This window comes from Vulpes vulpes, chromosome 6 (genome assembly GCF_048418805.1).
Source record: "Vulpes vulpes isolate BD-2025 chromosome 6, VulVul3, whole genome shotgun sequence".
Taxonomy (NCBI): domain Eukaryota; kingdom Metazoa; phylum Chordata; class Mammalia; order Carnivora; family Canidae; genus Vulpes; species Vulpes vulpes.
The window spans coordinates 23,931,230-23,943,878 of record NC_132785.1 but is presented as its reverse complement, the minus strand read 5'-3'; the positions used below and the strand labels follow the sequence as shown (position 1 = coordinate 23,943,878).

The 12,649-nt window shown below is 34.1% G+C and overlaps 1 pseudogene; it reads right to left on the bottom strand.

Moving 5' to 3' along the window:
- Positions 1–1,418: 1,418 nt before the first annotated feature.
- LOC112910950 (proteasome subunit alpha type-1 pseudogene) lies at positions 1,419–2,524 on the bottom strand (annotated as a pseudogene).
- Positions 2,525–12,649: the final 10,125 nt, after the last annotated feature.

Here is a 12,649-nt window from a genome sequence, read left to right as displayed (position 1 = left end):
TAGCATAAAAACAGTCTTTAAACAGAGTGGAATTGATAGCTCACCTAGGGAGTGTTGAGAGAAAAAGTGGTGAATTTGATCACAGGAAAAAATTCAGTATTTCAGTGGAGGGTGATTTCTAGGCAGCAGTGTGGATAATAACCAGTCTTCTAGTGATAAGGTTGAAAAGAAAGAAGAAAGAAAGAAAAAGAGTGAAAGAAAGAAAAAGGAAGGAAGAAAGAAAGAAGAAAGAAAAGAAAGAAAAGAAAGAAAGAAGAAAGAAAGAAAAAGAAAAAGAAAGAAAGAAAAAGAAAGAAAGAAAGAAAGAAAGAAAGAAAGAAAGAAAGAAAGAAAGAAGAAAGGAAAACTATACAATAAGCCATGATTTGTTTAAAATGTTTTTCTAAATTTAATTTTTATCTTTGAAAATATTTGAAAACTATAGGGAGGCTTAAGCAGTTCACTCATACCAACCTACATTTATTCTCATGTCTGTAATTTTATATGATTTATCTCATGTTTGTCTTTGCCTATATTTTGTTATATTTTTCAGATATTTCTCAGAAATAAGGGATTATTTAAGATCCTTTTGATTAAGACCAAGTGCTTATGGCTCATTTCTCTAATACTAAGTACAGCTCACAGGTTGGTTAGGAAAGATATAATCACATATTTGTTGAATCCCTAAATTGTCTTAATTGTCAGTATGTTCAGAGATTCCTAATCTTAAATACATTTTCCTCTATTAGGGAATACTGTCTTTCAGAACATGGATAAAACTTCACAAATGGTAGTATTATCCTTTTTCTTCTATTTTTAATTTTACTATTTATAGTATTAAAGTAAAATTCCTTTTAAAATAATGGACCTGTTATTTTGCTTTAATAATTACTTTCAAAATATTCTAAACTTTCTTTAAAAACCCAGAGCATGGATATTTATAATCTGCCTTGTCTTTTTTTTTTTTTTAAGATTTTATTTATTTACTCATGAGAGACTCAGAGAGAGAGAGAGAGAGAGAGGCAGGAACACAGGCAGAGGGAGAAGCAGGCTCCCCGTGGGGAGGCCCATGCGGGACTCAATCCCAGGACCCCGGGACCACTCCCTGAGCTAAAAACACACGCTCAGCTGCTGAGCCACCCAGGGGGCCCCTGCCTGGTCTTTAATGTTGGGAGGGTTATGGGTGCTAAATATTCATGAAGAAATTGGCAATATATACAGAGGCACCTGCTGACTCTCTCTGTGGCCCACTGTAGTTGTTAGTTCACTAGACATGCAATTGGAAGCTTTCAAGGAGTATAATGCACAAGAAAAACAACTATGATAATTTTTATGGAAGAGTTTTTCAAAGTGACTCTTTCCATTTTGGAGGTTGATTGGGAGGTGAGTGTAGGACATCTATGTATATAAGGGATTAACATGAACCTTTTTTTTTTTTTTTTACACAGGCAGGTGAAACAATTTTATTTCACAGTTGTCTTTAAAACCACAAAGACACTATGTTCTTCATATAAAAACATTAGTACAGATAACTGTACTTTCTAGAAAATGATTATATAGACCCTCTCAAAGAAAAATGCACACCATTATATGGTTCAGACAAGTTACTTGGGAAAAACACATCTGGACCGATTCCTAAAACATACCAGAAGACCACGCTGCATCTTTTGGTTCAAAGTATAGATTACTGTCATCAGTAAGGGCTCCTGCATTCTTACATATTTGATAATACACATATAGACTGGTTTGTGACTTAATGCTCCATTGGTTCATCAGCCTTTTCTGCAGGTTCATCAGCAGGTTGAGCAGGCTGTGCCTTTCTCTGTGGTCTTTCTTCAGGACCTTCCAGGAACAGAGATACATCATCATCATCATAAATCATAAACTCCAAGTCTTTACCAACAATTCCAATGGAAACATTCTTTGTAGTTACGTCCTGTTCTGCAGGAAGTGTCTCTCGTAAGGCATGCAGACCATGTTTAACCAGTTCATTCAAATTGCACTCCATAAACCCAGACATATGTCTCTCCAAGTAAGTGCGAGCTGATTGAGAACGGGCTCCAATGGACATGGCTCTACAGTCAAAATAGTTGGCAGATGGACAGGTTTGGAAAATGTGAGGGCCCATATCATCATAACCAGCAATAAGCAGTCCAATACCATATGGTCTCCGGCCATACCGTTGTGTTGGTATCTGGGTCTTGCTTCCAATTAGAGATACAAGAAGAGACACAGGAAGAGGTCTGTCAAATACAAATCTGGAATCCAAACACTCCTGGCGCATAAAATTACATAACAGTCTAGCATCAGCAGTAAGTCCCGCAATTGAGGTACCAATATGGTTATCAACCTGAAGAATTTTCTTCTGATGAGCTGCAAGCTCTGACTGTGCTCTCTTCAATTCAACCAACACTGCATGGGTTTTTGATTTCAGACCAACTGTGGCTGAACCTTGTTTGACAGCTTCCATTGCATATTCAATTTGATGAATCCTGCCCTGAGGGCTCTAAACAGTGATGTCATTGTCATACTGGTTGCGAAACATGGTTCCGGCGTGGGTTCGCTGCCTAACATGAACCTTAAGAGAAATGAAAACAGGTCCCTCAAATGAAGGTTAACCAAAGTGTTTTTTAAAATTGGATAAGCTGCTTAAAAAGCAGATTTAGGTCAGTATCTTAGATTAAAATAACAAAAGAAGGCTCGCTGTACCTTAAATGATCATTTAGATGATTATATAAATATGGTATAATATAAATATATATTTATATATAAATTATATATATATAAATATAAATTATATATAAATTTATATATAAATATAAATAAATATATATATATAAATATAAATAAATCTTCCTTGTAAGGTGTGTGTGTGTGTGTGTGTGTGTGTGTACATTTAAAGGGCTTTTTTTTTTTTGAAAATAGAAAAGATTTGGTTTAATTGAGAATTGATCAAGAAGTTATTCTGCAAATTAAGAAAAACTAATCGATAGCTTCCTGGCCTAGCTCAATTGTGAGGGCTATAACTGTAAATTGTTTGTAATTGAGCACTTCTCCCTAAATGCGTATTAAAGTTTTGCCAATTATTGAATGGAATACTGCCATAATGAATTTAATCCTTACAAAATAACAAATCCATATGGATAAGCATATATCTATTTTATATCTACGTTTAAATTATTATTTTTTTAAAATTTTTATTTATTTATGATAGTCACAGAGAGAGAGAGAGAGAGAGAGAGAGAGAGAGGCAGAGACATAGGCAGAGGGAGAAGCAGGCTCCATGCACCGGGAGCCCGACGTGGGATTCGATCCCGGGTCTCCAGGATCGCGCCCTGGGCCAAAGGCAGGCGCTAAACCACTGTGCCACCCAGGGATCCCTCTACTTTTAAATTAAAACACTAGATGCCTTTCAGAAATATTTAGAACTCAAATCATTAATTCAAAACGATGCATTGTTCTTTAACTAGAAAATAGCACAAAGATTTGTTATGGAAGTAAATTAAAAATATAAAAAACACAAATGATTATAAAATCTCCACTGTTAATAGGCACCAATTAGAATGTTATCAGTCTTTGTCATGTTAAAGATAATCCTCTAGGCAATACCAGCCTGGAGGGGAAGTTAGGGCACAAGATAATTATGAGTCTATTTCTTTATAACTCTGCTCCAGGGACTACTTTCCTAAAAATGTAGTTTTGATCCAAATCACTTTCTTACTCAAGAATAAGAGGACAGCATGATTCCTGAGGTGTTGAAAGAACTTCCATTTCTTGGCCCATATGATTAAGAATTCTCCCACTCACCAGTGCTCTCTGTGTTTGCATTCAAATCTTGTTCGAGACATCGTTAGTGGCCTTCTCTAGCACCATTGTTAAAGGCTTTCTCCAGTGGTATTCTGGGCATTTATATTTACCTGTAAAATGGACAGTATTTCTCTCCACCAGCTATCATGACCATTTTTCATAAAAGAGTGGTAATCTTTTCCCAACTTTCTTTTGTCAAAGCAAAAATTGCCCTGGGTAATCTCAAGTAGGCAGGGAAGACTATTCAAGTTTGTTGCACAGGAGAGAGAGATCAGAGCCCAGTCTGAACTTGATTCTTTTGACACAAAGGGTAGGAGAGTTTTTAAGTGCTGGAGTGAGCTAGTAGAAACTATATAAGAATATTAGTGAAGAGGTTGTTCAAAGAAATGTGTTGAACATATTGAGTTATTCTTGAGTTTACAAACGTTCTTTATGATTGGGCCACCTGTGTTTGCTAATTGGCTTTGTCAGTGTTAGGCTCTTGCCTTCCCAACAGAGACTGAAATAGAAGTGCTATCTTCTTTGATGTATTTCCTTTCCAGTAAATGGTTCCAGGTCCTTGAGAAAGGTATTACTGGATTGTAAAATTGACAAGAGGATTTTTAAATGATTTATATACATCTCAAAGGGGTAGAGAAAAATTTATAATTACAAGTTTGTTTGTTTCAGTAAATGCTCTAAGGAAAAAAAAATGTCAGGAGCCTAGAGTCAAGAAGAAGCCTGTCTAAAGTCAAGTTGAGGGGAACATTAAGGTTGGTATTTTGGTCACTTATTTCATCAGATAGTGAATGCTTATCCTGGGAAGTTCAGATCAGCTTAAGGGCCTATCTTTAGCTTTTCTCTCAATTAGAATGATTGAGCCCTAGTTTTTCTTCTCAGAACCACAGGCTATTGTGCCTGATAATTGTCCTCATGCTTTATTGACCTCTTATGACTTTTCTAATCAGCTCAGCTCCTGCCACAAAACAGAACAAAACACTATTATCATTTTTATCTAAAAGAGCCAGAACATCTCTTTCCCCACCTACTAGGTCAATCCAACTTGCACTCAAAAATATTGTCATATTTTATCCTAGTCATTAGCAAACATTCTATGGAGTAAAAATATTATAGAATGTAAAGAATTTATTAAAATACATATTCAAGTATAGATCACATCAGTGTGGTATGATCAATCAACTAAATATTTAGAAAGTATTTTAAGAATTTAAAAATACTATTCTTTGATTTTCTTTAAACTAGTAGTAACCAAAATGTCCATGTAGTGACAAATGGATAAGGATCCATTTATCCACACACAATGGAATATTATTACTCTGCCATAAAAAAGAATGAAATCTTGCATTTGCAACAGCATGGATGGAACTAGAGTGTATTATCCTAAGCGAAATAAGTCAGCCAGAGAAAGACAAATACCATATGATTTTACTCATATATGGAATTTAAGAAACAAAACAGATGTGAACATAGGGGAAGGGAAAAAAAGAGGGAGGCGAACTATAAGAGCCTCTTAACTATAAAGAACAAACTGAGGGTTGCTGAAGGGGAGGTGCATAGGGATAGGCTAAATGAGTGATGGATATTAAGGAAGGCATATGTTGTGATGAGCAGCGGGTGTTCTATGTAAGTGATGAAACGCTAAATTCTACTCCTAAAACTAGCATTGCACTATATGTAAACTAACTAGCATTTAAATAAAAACTTGATTCCTGAAAAGAAAAAGTGTGATATAGTGGTAATAATGCATTAATTGGGGAAAAATGGTATGATGTGAAAACATAATTAAACATAAAAATATGTCGTTAATAAATGAAATCATAAGCGTTTGCTTGGGAAGGAGATATAAAACAAAAATAACTACCTGATATAATTTTTACTGTTCAATTGATAGTTGAAGGAAGAATATTCTAACCATAGAGTTGGACTAACCCAATTTAAAATAAACTCTTTATTACTTATTTCATTTTTTAAAATAAGTTTTTAATGAAAGTGAAATTACATAGGTAATTAGATCAATGTACTTATAGATTTTTCTGGATACTAGGTGGACTATTTTAGATTAACAATTTCATCTTTAAGGGTATTTATTTGATAACTTTAGCACTCACTGTATCCATAGTAGTTGCACTGCTGAATTTGGAGATATGTTGCAACTTCAAGCACTTAATTATTTATTAACTCTGAGTAAAATAATAGCAGAAGGAACATAACATTCAAATATAGAAGAGATTAGGGTTTTGAAAAACTTGGTTTTTCTCTTAGTTCCAGAAATATGAAATGGTCCATAAATATGAAAGTACTGCTTTTCAGCATTATAAAAGAAGTATATGTTTAAAGAGCAATAGCCATAAAAGAACTTTTTCTATTCGTACTGAGAATAAGGTTAAAACAGAATGATTCACTATAGTAACCAAGACAGAGTTCCTGCCCCACAGAGTTTGCAATACTAGGAGTTACAAACAAGTAGGTAGGCAATTCCCATATTATATCCTGAATTTTATCATGTGGGAGTAGAATGCTACCTCAGGTATACTTAGGGAAAGAAATTAAATGGACTTAGTTGGTAAGACTCAAAGGTAAATAAAGTCCTAGATGTTACAACCAAAGGAGATGATATCATATGAAAATAATCAGAGCAGTAAGAACTTGGGGCATTCCTACAATTTATTTGGTACTTTATGTTGAAATATTTTAAACAACAAATTATATTAATTTTGCATTTACAAAAATTAACCTCTTTTTAGTGTCACGGGTTCTTTGGAAATGGCCAAGACAGGAAACAAAACCCAGATGAGAAGCTGTGTAATTAAGGGCAGATTTAATCTGTTGTCCACTCATTCTTTTCTAAAGTATTTTTTGAAAGTCTACTATTTAAATTAGCCTACACTGAAATAGATGTAGTGGATATAAAGCAAATTGAACGAAAGAATGTAAGAGTAATTTAAGACAGAGAAATGGCTGGATTGGAGATTACATTTACTGTGTGTGTGTGTGTGTGTGTGTGTGTGAGTGTGTGTGTATGTGTACAGTATAAGAAAGAATGTGAATGATATTGGGAAATCCAAAGGATGCATTGTATTGAACAATTATCGTTTATGTTTTAATTCTTCAAAATTTTAACTCTAAGAAGTCCCTCTCTTGGGTATCAAGCACCTTATGGATATGAATGGGAAGGAGATCTTCTTTCTCAGATTCAGTTAATGAAAAGCACTTTCCTAACTCCTCACTGATAAAGTATTGACTAAATCATTATTAAATATTAAAGTCTAATCAGCCAAAGACCACCCAGTCAAACCTAAAGTCCCACAAATTCACATGTGTTGATTCACAGCAAAGGTAGATGAGCCAGGGCATTGAGGAATGCACTCAAAAAATTAGAAGAACACAGATTCTTTTGTAAGGTTCAAATTCTTGCTGAAGGATTTTGCAAAAGGTGGCAGGGAAGTGGGGTTTAGTTCTGAATTGGTTGCTTTTCTCAGAAGGATTGGGGTTGACTAGGGATTAATTATTTAGCAATTAGAGGTCTCCAGGAATGGATAGGAATAGCAAAATAGATGTGAAACATTATAGAGAAGAGAGCAATAATCAGCCAAAGAAGGATTATTATGATTTTACAGCTGCTGTGTGACCTTAGGAAAAATAATGTTTTCTATTTATTTTGTAGCTGTTTTGACCTATGTCTACACGTCTACTCCTATACAGATAAATGGCAGGGCTGCATTTTTAAAAAAATATAACTCAATTTTCACTTTTTTAATTTCTGAATGATTTTCATTCCTTTTTTGCTTTCTGAAAATTCAATCTGCCCCAAATTTGATTCAGGAATCAGAGATTTCTTTTTTTTATTAAAATATTTTATTTATTTATTCATGGGAGACACAGAAAGGGAGAGAGGCAGAGACACAGGTGGAGGGAGAAGCAGGCTCCATGCAGGGAGCTCGACATGGGACTCGATTCTTGATCTCCAGGATCGCACCCCAGGCCGAAGGTGGAGCTAAACCGCTGAGCCACGGGGGGGGCTGCCCAGGAATCAGAGATTTCTGTAGAAGGAGGAGATCCAGGGAAAACTCATTCTTCTGGTATCCACCAGTAGCTGAGGTCGCAACATTCATGTGAGAGATGGGGGCTGGTGGAGGCAGCTGGCGGAGGCACAATTTGTATCGTCTCTTGCTATCCCCACTCACAGGAGATCTCAGAAAAATACTGTGATTTTGACTATCAGAGCTGCTTTGGCCTCTCCCAAACTCTTAGCTCTGCCATTTCCCACCCTGAACATTTGCCCACAATTCTATGCATTTCCTAAGTGAACTTTGAACAACTATTTGCTGTTAACATCCAATACAGTGTTGTGCTCCCTTCCACAGCATATCTACTACATTTGGAACAGTGCAGTGTTGTTCACAGAGTAACAAAAGAGGTATCCAGATTTATTTCCTCGTAAATCTGATTTTAATATGGCCTGAAGCTAAGAGTCCTGTTTGCTTAAGAATACACAATTATTTTGGAATTTTAAATATTACAAAAATATCTGACCATGTAAGGCATTCCTTTTTTTAAAAAAAAGATTTTATTTATTCATGAGAGACACACAGAGAGAGGCAGAGACATAGGCAGAGAGAGAAGCAGGCTCTCTGCAGGAAGCCCAATGTGGGACTCGATCCCAGGACCAAAGGATCATGACCAGAGGCAAAAGGAGATGCTCAACTACTGAGCCACCCAGGTGCCCTCCCATGTGAGGTATTTCTAAGGCCTCATTCAGTGACCTTATACCATATCCTTACAAATGGGGAGGCTGTATTTTAAGTTTTACTAACTTAAGAGTAAATCCAGCCCAGACAATTTGAAGTCAAACTTGGAGATTTAGACAACATGTCTTATTCCTTCTTGATTGTTGAACCTTTCTTTGGAATTTATATTTGCCATACATTCCTTCAAGTTATTCTCTTCTACTCTGGGACTGCTCTGTACTTGAGTATCATCCAGATCAATGGGCTTCTTTGGACTAACTTCCCTATTAGGTATAGGTAAGACTTTATTAGATCTCTTCCTAAGTATTTTTTTTAATATTTGTTATAAAAATCAGTGTAAGAATAATGAAAACAAATTATGAATGAATAAAGATAGTCAAGAATAGGAAAGAAGCTCTTTTGAACGATAGTGGAGAGGCATATTATCTTATAGATCACAAGTCAAACATTGTTGATACATATATTACCTTTATTTCAGGTAAGATATAATAATATATTTTAATTGCATAATTTCTGACTATAATCTCTTAATAGACTATTGGCCATTTTTAAATAGTTTAAGTAAAACTTAAACTCTAATATTCTCTTAATGAGAATATTAGAACCAATTTGCAATAGGTGTCAAAATACAAAAAGTAGTTATAGGAAACTCTTGTGTACTATAATATCTTAATCCAGTTTCCCACAAGAAATAATCAAATTGTTGAAGATAATGGACTCTTTTTAATACAACATACAAAAATTTGCAAAACTAATGTATTATCATTTGTAATAATATTAAAAACTTCTTTTCCATAGTTAATATGGTATTAATGAGGTTTCAAGGTTAAGCAAACTGGAATTATTATCTTATACGAGAATTTAAGTAACTTCAGGTGTTACAGGATCCCAGGTTGTGATTTATTTCGTAATCATAAAGAAATAACTTATGCATGGCTTAAACTGAGCTGTAGGCAAAGAAATAGATATTATTTCCTCCTGCTCCGTTATTCTTCTTCACTTCCAACTTCTTTCCAGTTGTCTATGCTCTTTACTGTATACACTAAGTCTATTGCAGGATGGACCTCCCACTGAAATTTACTATTCCTATAATCACGACTTTGAGGCCTCTTACTTCAATAGGCGAAGTAATCCTGAGGTTTCATCTCTCAGCTCTCCTTTTGAAACACTTGAATAATCCATTTACTTGTACACACTTTTGGTCTCTTAGTCTCCCTAGGGTTCATGAGAGAATACTATTGCTAATCAGTTATGTATAGTGCCTATGTGTCTTTTTTGTTTGTCTTAATTTTGTTTTGCTTCTAACCAGAACTATGGGCTTACTTACAGTAGACTACTTATACAGAAAGAGAAGGATAAGTACATAAACTATTAATGTACAAATCAATACTTCAGAGAAAAATAAAATTTTTAACAATGTGAATATCCATAATCCATGGGCAGGCATATAATCAACAGAAAAAATTGTGATTATTCACTTTATGTGTGTCTTTTTTTTTTTTTCACATATCTACAAAATGTAAAGTATATAGAACTTACATTTTTATTTTCAAACTTCATAACACTAAAAAAAAAAAACTATTAAGGGGTGTCTGGCTGGCTCATCAGAAGAGCAACACTTGATCTTAGGTTCCTGAGTTTCAGCTCCACATGGGGTATAGAGATTACTTAAATAAATAAAATCTTTAAAAGAAATTTTTTAAAAAAGAGAAAAACTAAAACTTCATTCTTTACCACTAAGTGAAAATGTGATTTTTCCCCATCTGGTTAATTAAATACATAATTACTGAGAAAGCACATATAATATAAATGCTGCAAGATAAATTCAGACGTGTTATTATTAAATCAAATGTTAGATAAAATGATTTTAAAAGTGAAAGAAATATAAATTAACTACTTGAAAAAAGTATTTAGAAAATGTGACCATTTTACTTATAAATGTGCATCACTTTCAGCTTAACCGTTCAGATACAGTTACTCTCTGGTGTTACACTTCAAAGATTTTATAAATAATTTCTAATTATGTCTGATATTATTTTATTATTTTTAAATGACAAAGTGTGGTTCACTCCTTGATTACAAACATTCTTCATAATATTTTTCTTTCTGTGAAAATAACTATAATTTTATTACTTTAAGGAACATTAAGGGGCTATTTGTCCAATCACTTTATTATATTTTAATAATAATAGCAATTAATAATTAAAATGACTGATAGTTACTCAGACTCTGCTTGAGTATCTTCATTGGAAAGTAACTCATTATCTGGAAGAAAAAAGTGATATATTGGCCTTAAAATGCCACTTCCTTTTGGAGGAATGCAGACTATTCGAAATCTATAGTTGATGTAAAGCTCAAAATTGTTTTTTGGTGTGACCCATTCATTATAGATAATATCTATAAAGCTAATTCTTCTGTATAATAATAGATCTTGAAATATTCAAAACTGATGTAAATTTTCCCTTTGTAAGATTTAAATGTTTCTTGTATCTTTAAAAATTCCTCACATAACACTTCAGAAGTCTCAATATCCTCAGTGTTCTTCCCTGAATAGGATTTATTTTAGTATCTTTTAAGAGATAGTATTTACGATTGAAAACAATGCCAATTTATAAGCAGAGTATCCCCTGCTTTAATACAATAAAGGAAATGTTTCATTACAATTAAGAAGGCAAAATATTGCTCTTGTTATTACCTTGGCATTCTCAGACCATCATCAAAACAAGACATGTGAATAGAAAGAATAATTTGGTTTGCTAATGACTTTTATATCATTTAAAAGATGTACTGTTTAGTTATTGATTCAACATTTACTCATATGAGAGGTTATGTTTTGCATGTGGGAGGATGGAGAGACAAGACATCTGGAGGTACTCCTCAGCTTCTCCAAAGCTGTCACTAACAATTTATTCATTGCTGGTGGTAATATAAAATGATATAATCAATGTCAAAGACAAAAATGCATGGGACAATTAAGGGTATGCTTTTACTCAGGTTATTGCAATAGGGATAATGTTCATTAATGAACAATGTCTCAAAGAAAAGAAGGGAGCCTGAGGTTTTAAAGAGGCAAGTAAACAAGAGAATCATCCTTGAGTCTTATGAGAGTCATTAAGGAGGGAAAGAAATGGCTTTTATCTCAGGATACATGAGTGCAAGGTGATCTTTAAAGTTAGTCCTTCCCCTGGATTTAAGAGTGAGGTGGGAATCCTTTATCATTGTTGCTTTCCAAGAGCACAAAGCTCAGGTAAAATTCTATGTTGTCACCACTATGATAAAATGAAAAAAAGAAATATTAATATAAAAGATTGTATAAAAGTAAAGAGCCAGAGGTGCCCTAAGGCAACCATTCCATTGGATTTCAAGAGGTCAGTGAAAGAAAATTACTAAGTTATCAGCACTGCTCATTGAGTTTATCAAAGGTTGGATATTAATGCTCTTGGGGGTGATATTTATATTTTTGGTATAAAGTCATATATAATCTGAACATTTTACCAGAGACAAGACAATGGCTTGTGTAGGGAGAAATCCAGTGCACACATAGGCTACTGTGGTGATGAGTCTTTTGAGGTTTACATCAAGTTATCAGGCTTCAGATTGCAGGGCTGGGATTTTTTAGAGGCAAGTAAACAGAGAAGTCATCTGAGAATCTTATGAGAGTCATGAGGAAAAATGAAGAGTATTTATCTTGGAATATGCAATGATAAAATAATCCTTGAGGGTGGCTATTTCTCTGAAACATGAAAGGGTAGTGAAGGGGAGAGTTTGGAAAACAAAAGTGTGGAGTGACTTAACCTACCACTGTTTTTTAGGACCCTAGAGCTCAGGCAGTAACTAAGACCCTACACTTACCTTCCCAGATATTAAGTAATTAAAATATATGCTTAAAAATACTTGAATACAAATATTTATAACTGCTTTATTTTTAGTAGCCATCAACATGTGAAAGAATTTACAAATTGTGGTATAATCATGGAATAGAATGAAGGGGACCTTAGAATCAATCTGCAACAAGATGGATTAATATCCAAACTTTAAACAGGGAAGATGAAAATAGAAAAATAATAGTGTATATTGTATGATTCCATTTATATGAATCCCTAGAACAAATCTAA